Raw genomic sequence first — 19848 nt, 5'->3', positions numbered from 1 at the left:
CGACAATGTTGAGAAAATCGAGACTTGAAACAGTGTGGCCGGCGATTAACTGCCAGAATGATTGCAGAACACTTGAATTTGAACTGTACCACAGTCCATCAAATTTTGACAATGAATTGGACATGAAAAGAGTTTTTGACTACAGAACAGAGTGTAAATCAATGTGTTTTCCAAGAAATTCTTGAAAGACTGTGGAAAAGAGTTACCTGCTTGGGGCCAGCCATCAAAGACAACTAGATGCTGCGTCATGACAATGCACCTTGACACACTGCACTCTCAATTAATGAGTTTTTGGCAAAGAAAAACATTTCTGTAGTTCCTCAACTACATTATTCACCTGACTTGAGTCCCTGCAATTTTCTCTTTTTCCCAACTTTAAAAAAACACCCCAAAGGATACAATTTTGGAACAGTAGAACACAATAAAAAAAAAAATGTAACCAGCTTCCGAAGGATATTCCAGTTTCTGAGTTCCAACACTGCTATGAAGAGTGGAAAACCCATTTGAAGCATTGCAGCATGGCTTCCCAAGGGAACTATGGCGAAGGTGATAGAGTCCAAATATAGTTAAATTGTAAATAAAAACTTTTTCTGAGCCATTCTCATTACTTTATTTACAGACTCGTATGGTCAAGGTCCTCAGAAAATGAATAAACATAAGTACTAAGGGTACATAAAAACCACCCTTCTTTTTTTTAGAGAAAAAAAAATCATGAACTTTATAACTCAACTAGCATCATTACCATAACAAACTCACACAACAACTTCTTAAAATTTAGACTGTTGTACTGTCAAACTGAACCAGAATATATAATATAATAAAAATCTTACTTCAAAGATTTTCAGTTGTCTTTTGAACCATTAAATTTCACATATATTTAAATATCAAATTATCATCACCAGCCATCATAGACAAGAACATAACACACATATATCTTAGTGACAGAAACACTCTTCATTCTTAAAAATTAACTGAAAATACAACATAGAACTAGAACACATCTCAGATATAATAAACATATTTAACACTTTCCAAAGAAAATTACTTTTATGTTCCAAAATAAATATTCCATACAATCTGTTGGTTACAGGAATTTTGTGTTTCCAGCATCTCACCTAAACACATTTCTACAACTATTAGAATAAACAAATGTACTCACAAACTAATATGTTCTAAATAACATAATGATACAGGTATGGTGATTGAATCATTCTGCATTAAAACTACAAACCTGCAAATTAAACTTTGCTGCTGTGTATGGATATAATAAGTAAACAAATTTTCTTGACCTTACCATTACAAAAAGTAACAAACAGAAATCTACTTTCAGAATATAAAGAAAAACTATGACATACACTCTCATTCATAACATCTCAAATCTCACCCAGTCTAACTCAAACAATTTGCCTATAGATTCAGTGACTGACCAATTCACCTATGTGAAGACTGTGTGCAGCTTGCTTGACTGTGTGCGGCTGTGTGTCACAGCAACACTGTGAAATACCTTGCACCTACAAACAGCTACATCATCAACACACTCATTGACATACTCCTACATAGAATAAATATAAATAAAAACAAAGTTCATTGAAACAAAAAATACATTGTACTTTCAAACATAAACTACAGAACTAGGTAGTGAAATTAAATACTGTTTACAATACGGTGTTTAGAACAAAACATAAAACAAACCATTACACATAGAATATAGTCACTAAACAAATTCAATATTGCTGGAACATGTAAACCAAACTGTTCTGATTGTTCAATATTCTACATCAATCAAGTACGCGTTATTTAAATAATAATATTAATGAACGCATAAAAACCATCCATAGCAACATGGAGTCAACATTTAAATACTAGTTCATAGACCACAAAGTAAAATACCCTTTAATATATATATATATATATATATATATATATATATCCCTGAACATCATTATGTGCACAATCAATAAAAATGATATGATAAATAGACACATTTTTTACTTTATCCTAAATATGGGTCTTATTAATTAAAAAAAAATCTGCCAGAAAAATCAGGAATTGATGCCAGGGTAAGAACAACAGAACCATTCACAGAAGATGGCTTCAAGAGTGACTGAAAGAATCCTGATGTAAATTTTAAAAACTTTAATGTAAAAAAAATTTATATGGTTCAGCTATTTGTTAAAAAGTTATAAGTTTTAATATTCATCAACTAGTATCATGAACACAAATACAGAAAAGATGGAAATTTACTGAATTTAAAAAATTATAAAAAAGAGCTTGGTACTTTATAAATCAGCTCCATATTGATAAGAAACTGATTAAATTGTACTTTTGTCATATATTCTATTGTAATTGAATGTTTAAATTTCTTAACCCTTCTATAATAATTAACATTAATTTCTCCTTATTTAGGCTTAACAAAGCTGTCTGCATAACCAAACTGTAAGAAGTGGTGTATTATAGTATAAAAATCAAGCTGTAATACATTTTTCAGTTAATGAAATCATATGTTAAATAAAATAATTAAATTTAAAAGCTGTTCTGCAATTAAAGAAGGTAAATTTTGTCAATTTCATTCATTTTAGTGGTAATATAATAAATTACAATTTAAAATAAAATTTTGATTGCTTTAGTTTGATTTTAAAAGTTTTACACACTAATTATTATAAATTAACTTATAATGAGCTTAATAAAGTATAAAAATGAAGGCAATCAATAACAAAAGTAAAAAAAACAAAATTATACATTATACAAAAGAAAAATTTAGTACACACATTTTAACTCAACATAAAGTGAAACAGATGTAAAGGAATAAAATAAATATTTACAGCATTTTATGGAAATAGGAGAAAAATGAAGAACTACAGAAATAATTTAACAACATTTATTAAAAGTAATATCAATAATGGCACTGTATATATAAATAACAGTAGATGTGAACATTTTAAAAATTCATATAAAGTAGGTGAGATCAGCGATTATTTAACGATTTATTTAATAAATCTAAATCAGAAAGATTTTTGCATTAAAAATATTTTTATATTTTTTTGCTGTAACAAGTCATATCATTGTCAATTGATTTTGAAAAAGATTAATTTTAGTTTTCAGAAAAAAAAATTAAGACTAAAATGTTTTGAAATTAATAAAATGTATATATTACAGTCAAATAAATATTGTAAAAATATAATGAAGTACATGAATGACAGCAGTTATTTTGCACTGAATTTTCCATCTGTTTATTCAAATTTTCACCTACATTTTTATTTTATGCAAGTTCTTTACTATTTAAAAGTAACAGACCAAAAATCGAACAAAAAAATAAATTGTTTTACTGATATATATTATAATAATTGCTTGTTAAATAACTGCCGATATATAAAAAAATATTTACATATTTCAGTTTTTCTTGGTATAAACAGTATAGGTTTTCATCAAAATTACTGGATTTATTCACTTCATGATTTTACATTTAAGAAAAATGTTATGGAACGAAGAGTGTCAGAAGAAAATTTTGTTAAATTTAAAAATACAAACAGTTCTGAAAATGTACCAGGAAGTATGACAAAAGTGTTAAAGGATGAGAATGGGACTGAAAATATACCCTTAAGAAAATATGAAGGTAGAACAAATATCATCAATGAACAGAATGTAAAGAATAAAATATTCAATGACAATATTCTCTCTGTTAAAGAAAAAGGCTTTCCCAAAGCAGAACGATGCCAACAAAATGAAAATTATAATAAACCATTTAAAAATGATTATTTTATCTACGCTTTCCAAGGTAATTCAGGTGTTTCCTATGCAAGAAAACCTCCTACAATTCATATTCCAACACAGTTTCAGGGAACTGAACAAAATAAAAAAGATCAAAACCAGGAAAAAGAAAATCTTAACAAAAATACTCTGATTACTAATAAAAATAAAATAAAAGATGTAGGCAAGAAAACCTCTGATAAAGATAAAAAAACAACAGGAAAATTAACTACTGGTGATGATTTTAAGGAAAATAAAAGTAACATAAAAACTACTAAAGCTATTATAAAATATGAAAAACAAACTAAAAGAAAACAGAATAAAATAGATGTAGCTGACATAAATAAAACACAACCAGATAAAACAGGTCCGATTGATACAACTAAAAAAAGACCAGACAAAACAGGCCCAGTCAATGTGGATAAGAGTAAACTGGATGAAAGAGATCCAGTTGGTCTGAATAAAAGACAACCAGACAAAAGTGGTACATTTGATGTGAAAAAAATGTTACCAGATAAATCAAGACAAGCTAACATTGATAAAATACAACATAAAGATGAGGTAGATAAGGTGATTGTAGTAGATAAACCAAAAAAATCCACAGTAAAAAAGAGAGATGAAGAAAAGATCAAAGATAAACCCCAAAAAATAGAGCCAAAACCAAAAATAACAAAACCGTTACAGAGGAATGTAGAAAGTTATACTACTGAAAAATATGAAACCAAAAAACATGTATCAAAATTTTCTGGACATGAAGGTTTGAAGGATTCTATTGATCAAATTAAATTTAAGACAAAGAAAAAAGGTTTTATAACAGATTTTTTTAGTGAAAATCAGAACTTTACAAGAGAAAAGAAAAAAGCTGAAAATGAGAGCACCACAACGGAAAAGAAAAAAGGCCTTGTAGAAGCTTTGTTGAGTGAAAATGAGAGCTCCATAGGTGAAAAGAAAAAAGTTCAATTTACTGATCCAGTGAAGAAAAGAGGTTTGTTAGATACTAAGAAGCTTGAATATGATTCTGATCTGGTCAAATCATTCTGTAGCAGTCAGATTGAACAATTAAGTAAGCATTTATTTATTCAATATTAAATAAGTTATGTTGATACTAGGTATAACTTAACTAGCTTGTTCTAGATATTATCGTAAGGTGATATATTATTAACACAGATTATCAATAATTTGTTGTAGTTATTCATGATGTTTAATAATGAGAATGAATTATTACTAGCAACTGTATTAATGACTATCTGAACCAAATTTAGTAAATGCAGTTTTTAAACCATTAGAGTTCTTCTTTAAAACATCATTCAGTTAAGTGGTAATTAAGTAAGTGGTACTGCTGTTTTTATGCTGGTATTTAAATAATGTATTGAGAATAGTTTTTTTTTCATCAAAAAGTGTATTGCTTTGAATTGTGTTTATATCACTGATGTGTGTTTATATGTATACTTCATAATTTTCAGTTCAAGCATGTTAAGATGTGGTAGAATATCAAGGTTGTTGTCAGCAGGGCTGGCCCTAGGCGTTAGGCAAGGTAGGCAACTGCTTACAGCGGCCAAATTTAGGAGTGGCAAAACTGCCTGAACTAGAGCATAAAAAAATAAACACAATCCACAAAAATATATTTTAATTACTACACTCTAAAAAATGATATTATTTACTATTTATTAGTACAATAATATTATTATTAAACTAGTTTTGTTTATTGTTTTAAAGGTACATTTAAATTATTTCTGAAAAAATAGGTACTAGTTTTAATTTGTAAGTTTGTTGTCAGCTTGTTAAAAATGTAAATTTTATTTTTCAATAAAACAATTTTCCGTAAATCTGTATTAGTATTATTGTCTTAATTCAATTATATGTCATTTTTCTGGTTAACATGGTTCTTTTATAATTCTGTTTTTTCTTTTCTTTAAATTTTAAAGTAATTTTGAAGCTTGGAGGGGGTGGCATCTTTGGGTTTGCCTACAGCGGCAAAAACACTAGGGCTGACCCTGTTGTCAGTGTTAGTGGATTTGTGTTTATGAGATGGCTGACTATGTTGCTATGGGAAAGTTTTCAAATGTTTATCATATCTTTGATAATAGAACATTATGCAATCAGAACAGTTTGGTTTATATCTTCCAAGGGTATTCTGTCTGTTTGATGATCAAGTTCTCTGTGTAATGATTTGTTTTGTTTGTTGTTCAGAAGGCTACACTGTACCCAACTTTTTCAAAATTTGTTAAATTTGTTAGCTATTTTTTTTGACCTTCTATTTTTTGTTTAGAAGTACCACCTTTAAAAGTACTATCTATAGACGACCAACACATTCATGTTACCCATTCATATATTACATACGAGTATTAAAACTTAACATTATAAGATGCCTAGTGAATCCAAATAAATATAATAGCACATTCATAATACACAACACTCTTATACAAGGAAAATAAAAATAAAAACAATGATAAACATAAAAAAGTATAAACAAAATATAAACATATACATAAACAAAGACCCAAAAAAATTTCAAACATTAAGAAATCTGAAAATAACACACACACACACAGAGAGAGAGAGAGATACTAGCTGTAGCCGCCACGCTTCGCTGTGGCACATTGTGGTTGCATGGATGAGAAATGAGAAACAAAACAAAGCATACGTTTCATAGAAGTTTAATTTTGGAATACTTGTGGATATACAATATTTTTTGTTTTTCCACGGTCTGCGTAGATATAAAGGCTATTTGCTTTGCCCACTCGGGAACACGCACATACAGTTGCCCAATCCGCATCTAAATCTAAACCACACAATTCTAAAGACTGACCTTGAGCTTTATTGATTGTGATTGCAAATGCCAATCGAATTGGGAATTGCGATCTTTTAAATTGAAATGATGTATCGGTTGGGATCATGGGTATTCGAGGAATGAGGACATCTTCACCTTTGAAAGGCCCCGTTAAAATCGTTGCTTCCACTACGTTATTCATCAATTTCTTAACAGCAAGTCGCGTGCCGTTGCAGAGTTTTGGCTGATTAATATTCCGCAACAGGATAATTGGCACACCTATTTTCAATTTTAATATGTGTGGTGGCATCCCTGGTAGATCAAGTGAGTTTAAAAATTCCGGTGGATAATTAACTACTTCATCTGCTTCCACAACGGTGTCTATCGATTTATATGTAATTTCCTCGCTTTGAATGCTGGATTGAATTACATTATTAAGTTTATCGACGTCTTTATTCTTTGCGGCAAGGATAGCTCATTCACTGAGCCAATCGTGATTTCTATGATTAATTTGAATATCAGGAAATACTTTTTCGATCAGTTCTTCTTTCGATATTACTAAATTACAAAAATCATCAGGAAATGATATTCGTCTAGACGTCTAATCGACTGGCAGCTGTCCGTTTCCAATGTCCAGTAACTGTCGTGAGAATACCTCAGCTGATGGATCATTCTGCAACTGGACACGCATATTCGTAGTCAACTGCAATGTACGTACGTGTCGCCACAGTGTTGAATATTTCAGGCAAGCATTTATTTCGTGTGCTGGTGTCGATCGAGAAATTACAGGCAATGTTTGCCTAAAATCTCCTGCGAGCAATATCAAAGCATTCCCGAATGGTTGAACGTTTCCACGCAAATCTCGTAACGATCGATCAAGAGCTTCAAGCGATTTTTTATGTGCCATCCCAAACAATGAGTTTACATTTTTGTAATACTTTTCCCATACAGGTTGCTTTGGAAATATTGCACGTGCTAGTCTCGATGATTTGCATGTTTAATGGCAACTTCAGAGCTGAATGCGCAGTCTTTCCACCTGGTAACAATGTCGCAGTTATTCCAGACGAAGCAAGAGCTAAGGCTATGTTATTTTTTGATCGAATCGTTGCTAGAATCAATCTAATGAGGAATGTTTTCCCAGTTCCTCCTGGCGCATCCAAGAAGGTCCCCCCAACTCCGTCATTTATCATTTGCATTATGCGATCATAAATGCCTTTCTGTTCACGCGTTAATTTGGGAATGTTTGATTGGACATATGACTGAAGATCACACCAATGTTGTAACTCTGTTCACGGCGTAAATCCACATCAAATGAAGCAATCGCAACTCGGGTGGGTGCTGGCATCCCCAATTGACTAAGAACTTTATTTGCATTAGCTACGCATTTGTCTTCAATATTTATCAATGCTTCGTTGTAAATGCCTTCTGTAAATTCAGACAAAAGTGAATATTTAACCTAACAAAGGATTTTTTGGTCATTATGTAGGGATATTATTTTCTGTGTATTTCGACTTTTTTTTGTTTGCATAGTCTTAAGTCTATCTGGGGTATAAGAAAGTTGGGTGTTTTAATTTATTTACTGTAAGTTATCCTTCTTGGTGGCTTTTCTTTTTGTTTTGGTTTTTTTTTTTTTTTTTTTTAATAAAATATTGATGCTTTAGATGATAAATATAATCCAAAGAAATTTGTTACTTAATCAGTTGTGATTTTGTTTACATTGGCAACGGCCATACGGGCTCTTTGTGATTGGTCGTTGTGTTTGACAGCGGCCATCTTGCATTGATCTGATTGGTTTTCCCTTGTTTACATTTACATCTGATTTATAAGCCTCTTATTTATTAAAAAAACTGTAAAAATAAAAATAGGTAGATAGATTTATTAAAAATAGATGAAAACAATCTTTGATGCGGGTTATATATCGTGCTAAAATTTGAGCTCAATTGGTGTAGAACATTTTGAGTTTTTGAAGCGTACACAAACGAACTTAACATTTTTATATATATAGATATATAATTATTTGTTTTGTTTTTGCTTCCTTGTGCGAAGTAAAGGAAGTATTGTGATCACAAAAAATTTCATTTTCCAGATTTCAACTGAAATATCCATTATGACCATCCCCGAATCCATTTTGACTAGTTTCGGCATGACATCTGTTCATACATATTGTATGAATGTATCTCGTATTACTCAAAAACGATTAGCCGTAGGTTGTTGAAATTTTGGATTTAGGACTGTTTTAACGTATAGTTGTGCACCTACCCTTTTGATTGCAATCGACTGAACCAAAAGTGTCCAAAAACGTTCAAAATCGAAAAGATTTACGTGGATTTTGGACTTTTTCTTAACTGTAGTAATAAAGCCCTCATTGAGAGGTTTTCAATGACATATCGTAAGTGGTAGTTATTTTCATTGGTTCCAGAGTTATAGCCAAATAAAATTTTAATTAATGAAATATTTGGATCTTAGGGAAAAGCACATCGGTTCAAATCAGACTTCATTTCCTTTTTTTATAACTTTTTTTAATTTAAATATATTGATTTATTAATAATTATTAACCTCTCGTTGTAAAAATATTTTTACGATGAATAATAATTCAATAACAAAAAAAAGAAAAAATATCAGTTTTTAATGAAATAACATTTTATGTACTTTTAACTTTAAAAAATATGTGTAATTTAACAGGCATAAAGGAAGTCATGTGTTGTCCACATCATATTTTTTTTTTTATTTTTTGTATATATACAACAGTGTCCTATATTAGTCAAATCGGATGTCCAGTCTTGAATAAAGATACAAAGAACATTTCAAAACTCTCCACATCAGTGTACAGAATGCATTTGCTAATTATCTTCTAGCATATACACAAATCCAACATCGACAACAACCCTAATACTAAACATTTTTTTTTTTGTCTTCAGTCATTTGACTGGTTTGATGCAGCTCTCCAAGATTCCCTATCTAGTGCTAGTCGTTTCATTTCAGTATACCCTCTATATCCTACATCCCTAACAATTTGTTTTACATATTCCAAACGTGGACTGCCTACACAATTTTTCCCTTCTACCTGTCCTTCCAATATTAAAGCGACTATTCCAGGATGCCTTAGTATGTGGCCTATAAGTCTGTCTCTTCTTTTAACTATATTTTTCCAAATGCTTCTTTCTTCATCTATTTGCCGCAATACCTCTTCATTTGTCACTTTATCCACCCATCTGATTTTTAACATTCTCCTATAGCACCACATTTCAAAAGCTTCTAATCTTTTCTTCTCAGATACTCCGATTGTCCAAGTTTCACTTCTATATAAAGCGACACTCCAAACATACACTTTCAAAAATCTTTTCCTGACATTTAAATTAATTTTTGATGTAAACAAATTATATTTCTTACTGAAGGCTCGTTTAGCTTGTGCTATTCGGCATTTTATATCGCTCCTGCTTCGTCCATCTTTAGTAATTCTACTTCCCAAATAACAAAATTCTTCTACCTCCATAATCTTTTCTCCTCCTATTTTCACATTCAGTGGTCCATCTTTGTTATTTCTACTACATTTCATTACTTTTGTTTTGTTCTTGTTTATTTTCATGCGATAGTTCTTGCGTAGGACTTCATCTATGCCATTCATTGTTCTTCTAATTCCTTTTTACTCTCGGCTAGAATTACTATATCATCAGCAAATCGTAGCATCTTTATCTTTTCACCTTGTACTGTTACTCCGAATCTAAATTGTTCTTTAACATCATTAACTGCTAGTTCCATGTAAAGATACGGAACAAAAATTACTAAACATAAACATTGTAAAATATATGAACATAAAAAAAACACACACAACAATGATGAACAACAACTCACACAACAAAACAAAAACTCAACAAAACACACACAACTCAATGAACAGACAATTCACAAATCATTCATATAGTTCAACCAAATTTCTAATATGTGTCTGCCTAATTAAAAATAACTGCTTACTAGTGCGGTTGTAACATCAATTGATTGCAAAGTGAAAACAACACTAATAATTGAAAATGGTGGTGAAATCAAATGAAACATTTTGAAGGGAATTAAAATAAATCTAATACAGTTTGGTTCAGTGTACTGTTACAAAGGTTTTAATTTAAAATTAATATTATTGCTATCTGTAATTGACAAGAATATAAAAAAAAGAAAAGACAGCTGTGGTGTTCATCTTGTCTGAATTGATTAAAGCAATGTTATTGTACAGAGTGAACATAAATTATTCATTTAAGGGTTTGTAATTGCATTTTAGGGGTTAATAAAAAATGAACAAAGCAATCTATCGTATGTTGATTTTTTCAAACATTAGTGTAGATATACTCAATGACACGCTTAGTTGAGACTATGGAGAAGCATAGACCGTGATCTTTCTTACAGCAGTTTATAACTGCTACTCACAATAAACACATTCTATTCAGTTATCGGCAGTTGCATCGCACCACCATCCAAGTTATTCAGATAATTTTAAGAACAAGTTTTTATAACACATAATAGACGGCAATTTTCTAATGGTTAACAAATTTCAGTTATATCATAAAATACCTGAAATACTGCCAAACAATTTGTATAACTTTGTATAGACACAGCTATCTCCTTAAGGAGATTTAAATGTAAAGGAAAATATTTCTGTATGAATCAAAACATTATAATGGTCATTAACCATGATTTATTGTTGAATTTGTCAACTGATTTATAAGTACAAATGTATATTAAAAAGAATGATGTGTTAATGAGAAAAATAAATACACCTGGAAATGTTAAACAATATGTGATATCAAATGTAAACATTTCATTTCCTTTTCTCATGGCTGAACTTTAATTGCAATTTTTTGTAAAAGAATAACAGTTCAAAGTCATCTCAATTTAAACAACAGTCACAACTAAACGTGTCATTTAGTGTCACTCCGGCGCGATGTAATGACAGATCATAACTGGGATAGTCAGTTGAGCAATGGTGTCCGTGCAGGAGAAAGCAATGTGCGTACTATGGTTTCATAAAAGCGGATCTGTTATTACTGTTCGTTGACGTTTTCATTTACAGCTCGGACGTGATTTTCCTAATAGACTATTAATCGTGGTATCAGGAGTTTAAGGATATAGGAAGCGCAGTACACAGAAAAGGTGCTGGCAGATCTCTTCCAAAACGTTGTGAATCGAGTAAGACAAACATTTCAGAGAAGCCCGGATAAATCCCCTCGTCGTGCGGGTTTAAAACTGGGCAATTGATAATTGTGAAATTTCTACACAAGCCCAAAAATTCATGCATACAAAATTCAGTTAGTTCAAGCAATTGAAGGTGATGATAAACCACGCTATTACAATTGCATCGTGGACATTCTTGATAAAGTGAACCAAGATAATGCGTTTTTAGAAAACGAAATCGTCTCTGACGAATCTACCTACCATGTTTCTGGTCACGTTAACGGTCATAATTGACCGATTTGGGATAGCGAGAACACTCATGTCGTTCAACAAACACGTGATAGTCCGAAAATTAACGTTTAATGTGCGTTGACTGCTTATGAAGTGATCGGACCATTCTTCTTCGCCGAGCCAACGGTTACAATAATAAATTTGAAAACATCTTGCTGGAGAAGGCCATGCGACTTCCTCATCTTGACTCCACCAATCGTATTCTACAGCAGTGCGGAGCGCATACGGCCAGTACATCACCACATCCATAATTTACTATGCATCAGAAATCTAGCCCACGCACAAATATAGTATTTTCAGTCGGTAACTAAATCACAAAAACTGAAATTAAATTTTTCAATAATCCCGCTTAAGGTATTTTACGTACACATTGATTTTAAAAAAAAATTAAGAGTTTTCTATATATTTTGCAATCGAACTACTTACTCCATTCCTTTCTGTATTGTTATTGAATAAAAGTCACGTACAGAGGCAAATATTTTGTTAAATAAAACTGCGTAATTATCATTTATATTATTTAGTTTAATTGTTATTTTAAATAGGCTATGCTTACTATTTCAAGACGTCATTACATGATGTTTGTCACCGCATACGCCACTTGTGTTTTATAATACAATTTCGACCAGTTCATATTACGGTTTTATATCAATTAGAATTTCTTTGGCGGATCTTTAATTTAATTGTCAAAGTTATGTTATTTTAATTGTATAAGGTAAAACCACAGTAAACAGTCCTCTTCTTCGGAAATAATCTAAAAAAAATATTTTTAGAGAATTGATTTATTTAAAAGAACTTGTGCACAACAAACCTAATGCTACCATTAAGAAGGTTTTTAATGGAACGCAGGAAGTGACCGCAAGCATTTGTGCTGTATCAGTGCGTTCTGTAAAAAATGTTTGTCGTGAAGGTAATTCGGAGGCGAATTATGCGAACATTCTTTTAAATCGACTCGGGAAAAAAATCCCTCATATAAACTAGCTAAGCGATCTGGACGATTTTAATTCGTCCAGAATTACGTAGTAGTTACGTTCAAGAATTTTATGATAGAGGACAGACGTAGAGTAAAATTAGAGATATTTTGAAGAAAAAATGGCGTACTTCACGTGAAAAATTGTAAGACAATTAGGATTCCGTTAACCCTAACGGTGACAGCAGAGAATGTTTGATGGAATGGTCTGACATTATTGTTGCTCTGGTAACATTTTTAAGGACACTACAGGAAATTAGACAAAATAATTCTCCACCAATAATTTACCTAGATGAAACGTGGGTAAACCAGAACCATTCCAGAAAATATATCTGATAGAATTCAACAAGCATTGGTGACTCCGATTGGCAAAGGACACCGTTTAATTATATGATTGTTGTTATAAACTTGGTTTTATTAAAGACTGTGCTCTCGTTTTTCAGTTGAAACATATGGGGGACTTCCACCAAGAAATGAACGGTGATGTACTCCTAGAACGGTTCGTAAATTTTCGCGATCTTTGGAAGATGGCATCATGATGGATAACGCCGCCAGTTGCCATTCTGCGCTTAAAGAGAAAGTGCCAGTGACCAACATAAAAGGAGCTGATATTGTTTCATGGTTAGAGGAGAAGAAAATACCAAACAATCCTTCGCACACAATTCCCGAATTACTGTGTACAGTTAATGAACACTGAGAAAAATACAGATTGTATGAGCTAGACTACTTTGCAACAGAAATGGATCATTAAGTTGTTCGACTACGGCCGTTTCACTGTCAGTGTAACCCAATTGAGCTAATTTGGGCAGATAAAATGTGAGATGGCAGCCAAAAATTGTATATTTCAAATAAATGACGTAAAAACGTTACTGGAAGATACCATGAACCTCGTAACAATAGACGACCGGAAAAAATGCGTTGGACACGCAGAAAACCTTTAAGTAGAAGATTTTCATAAAGAAAGATTGCGGGACGACCACTTACCAGGAATTGTAGTGAACTTAGAAGACGATGATACTAACGAAAGTACAACAGATTTATCAGGTGATGAAGACTTATAATTTATTTCAGCCGATACTGACTTTAAGATTATAATTTATTTAGATTTTGTGTAAAGTTTTACGAATTTTACAGTTTTAAAGTCCATATTTAAATTTAGCCATAAAATTTCCAAAGTTTTTAATATGTGGGAAAATTAGGGAAATATTTCATATAAAACTAAAAGTTTTAATTGTGAGATAGTAACTTCTTATGTGCACCAAAATAATACAATAAATATTTTGCTAATAAATTGTAACATGAGTTGATGAAATGTTAGTCTATAAAGAGAAAATGAATGATTAATTATTGTATTATATTACCATGGTGAGAGAGAATGAGGAGAAACCTTAGGCAGACGAAGTGGAAAGAGCACATGACCTTTACCTGCAGGATGATTTCAAATTTATAATAGCACCAGTTAGTTATCTAGACATGTTACAGGAATATGCAATACCACAAATTGAACATCGGCAACCCATGTTTACTTCCAACAAGATGGCGCACCACCACACTAGGGCTTACATAGGAACTACCTACATAAACAATTTCCTTGACAGAAAATTGGCCGTGATGGATCAAATTCCCTGGCCACCTCGATGTGGTTGAAGGGTGGTGTATACAATGAAGTTTGTCAACATCAATGAACTAAAAAGAAGAATTAAAGGTTTATTAATGGAATAACTCTAGATTTTTTTTTTGTAATGTGTGGTGTGAAATTGAATAACATCCAAACATTTTATGCTCCACAAAAGATGCTCATGTGAAACTTAATTGAAGTTAATAAGTGTTGTAAACAAAACTGTTTGAAATGCCCTGTTCAACAATAAAAACATGCATGTAAAAGTACATCGCTTTGTTATTTTTTTATTAACCCTACAATGCACTTAATTATTTATGATCATTCTGGATGTGATTCTTAATTTCTATTTTCTATTTTTATGGGTATCAAATTTGGTTGTTATAAAGTTGTGCAGATGGATTGTGTTTTTTATTTTGTATGGTTGTTTGAAAGTTGAGGGTGATTTTTATAAAAGTCCATTTGTTTGTAATATAGTGTAAATCACATTAAAGTCCCTTGTTTATTACATTCACTTTATTTGTGACACCATTCAATAGCTAAAGGATAACCTGTAGATTAGTTTTTTTTTACCTTTACCTTAGATTACCTTTATATTAGAATACCTTTACCTAACTAGATACCTCTATCTTTATATTTTTTGACCTCACAACCATAAAAAGCAACTAACAAAAAGTTTGGTATTAACAGTATTACTCAAACAACTTGATTCATACAAGATTAAATCTTTAGGTTGATAGCTCAATGAGAAATGAATTAAAAAATACTACAAAAAATGTTATTTTTGTACATAGTAATCTTCAGTTAAAAAAAAAATAATAATAATTGAACAATAAAAAATACGCGTTTAAAATGCATTTCAATATGTGTACCATTAACAATTAAAAAAAATTAAATAATTTAAAAAAATGTTATTTCAACCTAATGGTTACATTTCATGGAACTCAATGACTTGGTATTTCATAATTACAATGACTTGGTATGATTATTACTTAGTAAATATAACTTAATAAATTAAAACTAGTTTGTATAGGTCTGATCATTAAAATTTACTTTACTGGATAATATTAATGGTCAAACTTTTATTAATATTTTTTAAATATGAAGTTTAATTGTGTTATCTATTACTTCAAACTGGATAATTTATTAATTTTATTTTTTAAGCAAAGATTTTTCCCTTGACTTTTCATTTGCTTTATTTATACATGTTAATCTCATCTTTATGAAAATTAACAGCTGACCTACATGTATATAATCACGATTATTACATTTTACACTATAATGAATTGTACAAGTCCATATTTTTTTCCTAGAGTGTATTAAAAAAATGGCATTATTATTATTTTAAAATGTTACATTGTACCAAAGTTTTGTTAATCATATTTATGATAAACATAAACAAGTTAAAATTAAACAATTTTTTTTTGTAATTTTTAAATTTGCCTTTGTTTTATTAAATATATATATTTTATTTTATTTATTTCATGAAAATCATTGTTTAATGCAACATATAAATATTTATAAAATTTTTCTTGATTCCAGTTAAAATATTTTAGTTTCCGTAATATGAATTTAGTAATTGAATGTTTATTTCCAGTTTTTTGGCTGGAATTTTTATTAATTGCTCATCATTATTAAATTATCATTTAATCATTATCAATTATCATTTTTAAAGGGCTTTCTATAAATATAAAATTTTATTTTATTATTCTTATTAGGTTTAGGGTATTTTAATAACTTTTTCTTTTTAATTTTTATCATTTTAATATGCAGTTTTAAATTTGTATTATACTGTACCTTTGGTTACGTATAAAGCATGTATTCTACTTAATTATGAAAATAATCTTTGTCTTAGTTAATGCTATTAAAAGTTATCAGGTGAGTTTTAGAAAAAACTTAAACAGTCAATCAATTTAACTAAAAAGATAGATAAAATATGTTATTAAATTACATGTTTAAGGAATTTCCCAAGATAAAATACTGTCAACATGTCTATTGTAAAAATACTTCATTAAATTTATTTATTTATATTTTACTTATTTCTTTTATAATCAAACTTGTTCATAAATATATTGGCTATTATTATTTGATAGAGAATTACCATGATTAAACTTATAGTTTAGTAATAAATTTTACTGTTAAAAGAACAATAATTTGTTTTAGTTTAATATTTAAAATCAGAATTTTAACCAAAAAATTCCTTTCTATATAAAGAGATAAACATAAATTGGTTGTCATTAGTTTATTTAATATTTTTACTCATAAAACTTACTTTAAATTACATCTGTGTGCTTCTCCATTGTTCACGCTCACGCACAGCTTTATCAATTACCAGGAATGTGTTTAGACATTTTCTTTCACATTCAAGAATCAAAGTTGTAATCACAGTTTCTGACAGCAGTTTTCAGCTCATCAACATCAATTAGTTCTAAATGGGAGATTTTTGTTTAATTATGCCCTAGGAAATTGTCACAGGTTATTAAGTTTGGAGTTCTAGGCGGCACTGATTTTTAAAGCCTCTAGCAATCCACCATCCTTCAAAATGTCCATTTAAAAAGTTCCTTACAGACTTAAGCATAATGAGCTGGAGTGCCATTTTAGCGTAAAATAATCATTAATTCCACTCCAATCAGTTGAAGCTAAGAAATAAAATAATTTTAAAGTAAGTTCAAAAATGAAATGGTGTAAACACTTTCTTCAAAAAAAGTATGATCCTATTAGATGTGTTCCAGTTATTGTTCACCAGATCGTTATATGTGGTGGGTAGCGTGTGATTTTCTCATATAAGTGGGGATATTCTTCACACAAAAATTACATATTACAAAACCTACTACTCAAGTAAATGGTGTATTCACTGGAGAAGAAACTGATTGCCATGATTGAACATTGAGCTTTGCAAAAAGTTTCCCTTAAAGCCATGTATCTAAAAGCCTTTAAAGTCCTTAACTATATATAAAAGCGCATGCATTTTTGATCAGAGTCAATGCAGTTGTTACTGTCACACAAATATGTAAGTAGTGTTGCAATTTTTTACGATTGTAAAGTTTGTTTTTTTGAGTCCCATTCGAAATGCCCTATTTTTATTTAATTATACCTCCCAAAATTATTACACACATCGACATCGAAAAAAATTAAATTAAAGACTGTCTTATCAAGTTATAACAAAAAATCCCGTTACATCACATCACTTCTACATGTGCTCCACCAGTCACACGAAGAATATCCATCCGATAGGCGATTTCTTGCCACGTTCGTTGAAGGATTTCTGATGTGACGGTTGAAATGGCATTCCAAACGCTCTCACACAGCTCCTGGATGTTTGCTACTTTTGTTATACATACCATGTCTTTGACATAACCTCAAAAGAAGATTTCCAGAGGAATTATGTCTGGCGATCTGGGTGGCCAGGGAACTGAACCACCTTTTACAATCCAACTACCAGGAAACGTCTTTCCCATATCTCAAAGAGCCAGTGCGGTGGAGAACCGTCTTGCTAGACGAGTATATTAGGATGCCTATGCTCAATTTGTGGAAACGCAAAGCTCAAATATGTCAATATATAAATGGCCGTTACAGTATCTTCAGCGAGGAAGAAAGGTCCTATGACTGCATATTCCATGAGACCACAGCACACATTTAGTTTAAGACTGTTTCTCTCAAACTCAATCATGTCAGGAAAATGCTCTGATTCCCAGATTCTTACGTTATGACAATTTACATGGCTTGACACGTAAAATATAGCTTTATCGGAAAACAGAATTGATGACAGAAAGTGAGGATTCTACTCAATGCATAACAACATGTTAACTGCAAAAGCCGCTCTCTTCAGCTTATCTTCTGGTTTCAATGCTTGGAAAAATTACACTTTAAACACGTTCAACTTCAGACACTTATGCACAACTCTGTGGGCGATTGATTCCAATCGCCGATCCTCGCGACTCGGCGAATGGATTTACGTGGGCTTCATTGAAATGTTTCGGCGATACGCTCCACATTCTCTTCTGATAAGCTTTGTCGGTCACCGCCAACATTTTTAGCCACTGAACCAGTCTCCAAAATAACTTAATTCTCTCTCTTGTGCTTATCAAACTAATTGTTGTCTGGATTGTTCTCAGTCTTTGAGTCTAATAAAATGTAAAGTTTTGTGATTGTATATGGTATAGTGTTAACAGCCCTCATGGATGGTATGTATTTTATTGCTTGTAATTTGCTGTATTCCAAGTGGTAAGTTTTATTCGCACCTTATTATTGGTTAAAGGGATAATGATTGGTTGGATTTTACTACCTAATAATTGGTCAGTTTCTTTTACAGTTGTGAGTGGCGTGAAATAGTGACTTTTTGATTGGTCAATCGTATTCGTACTTGTGATTGGTTAGGGAAATCAGGTATATCTTCTGATTGGTTAGCTACTGAAGTAATCGGTGGGGGCAATGAAACGTAAATATAATCTGCGATATGCAAGAGTGAACGTATATTGTCATTGGTTAATTTTTTATCAGCTTTGCTTTGGGAGGATTAAAATCGTGTTTGGAGGTCATATTTCATTCTATTTACGAAAGTTAGGAGACTGTTATAAAGGGAAAAGTTAAATCAATTTTCACCAACTGCACTATTATTGAAAATTAGTAAATTTCAGTATATTAATGTTTTACACATTCTTACATTAGCCTCATCCATAATAGTTTCATACAAAAATTAATAAATTTATTCGCGTGTATTTTTACGATTGCTCCTTAAAATATACTTGCACTTGCAAAGTAAAATGATAAAACATGTCGTGAAACTTCAACTAGTTGGACATTTTAAAAGGATTGAATATTTACTAAGGAATTTCATTAATCTGTACATATTTCATTACAATATTACACCAGTTTATCAGATTATGACTTTCAGAATATTGCGTCTTTCATTTCACGATTATTTTGAATATAAAAACTAATAACAGCTGCAAAGAGATTGCTTGTTGTTAAATAGATATTTATGAGGTAATGTCTCTGTATTTACAAAAATGACCATGTGTGAATTAATAAAACAATTTTATTAACGTATAAATAAAACAAACAATTGTATGCTTGGTTTTAAGCGCATGCAGAGAATTTGAGTTGAGTCTTTTCCGATGACTAAAATGACCACAAAATATTTCTGAAGCCTTTCCCTATTTAATTATTCAGATTTCTGATTTAAGTAAAATGCAGTAGAACATATAGAGAGAATGAAAGAAATATTATAGCATGATAAATATCGGATTAAAAAGAAGATAAATTGCAAACGAGTATAAAGAAGTTAAGAAATTG

The sequence above is a fragment of the Lycorma delicatula genome, chromosome 6 (assembly GCF_047948215.1).
Source record: "Lycorma delicatula isolate Av1 chromosome 6, ASM4794821v1, whole genome shotgun sequence".
In the NCBI taxonomy this organism is placed as follows: domain Eukaryota; kingdom Metazoa; phylum Arthropoda; class Insecta; order Hemiptera; family Fulgoridae; genus Lycorma; species Lycorma delicatula.
This window is presented reverse-complemented; position numbering follows the sequence as displayed.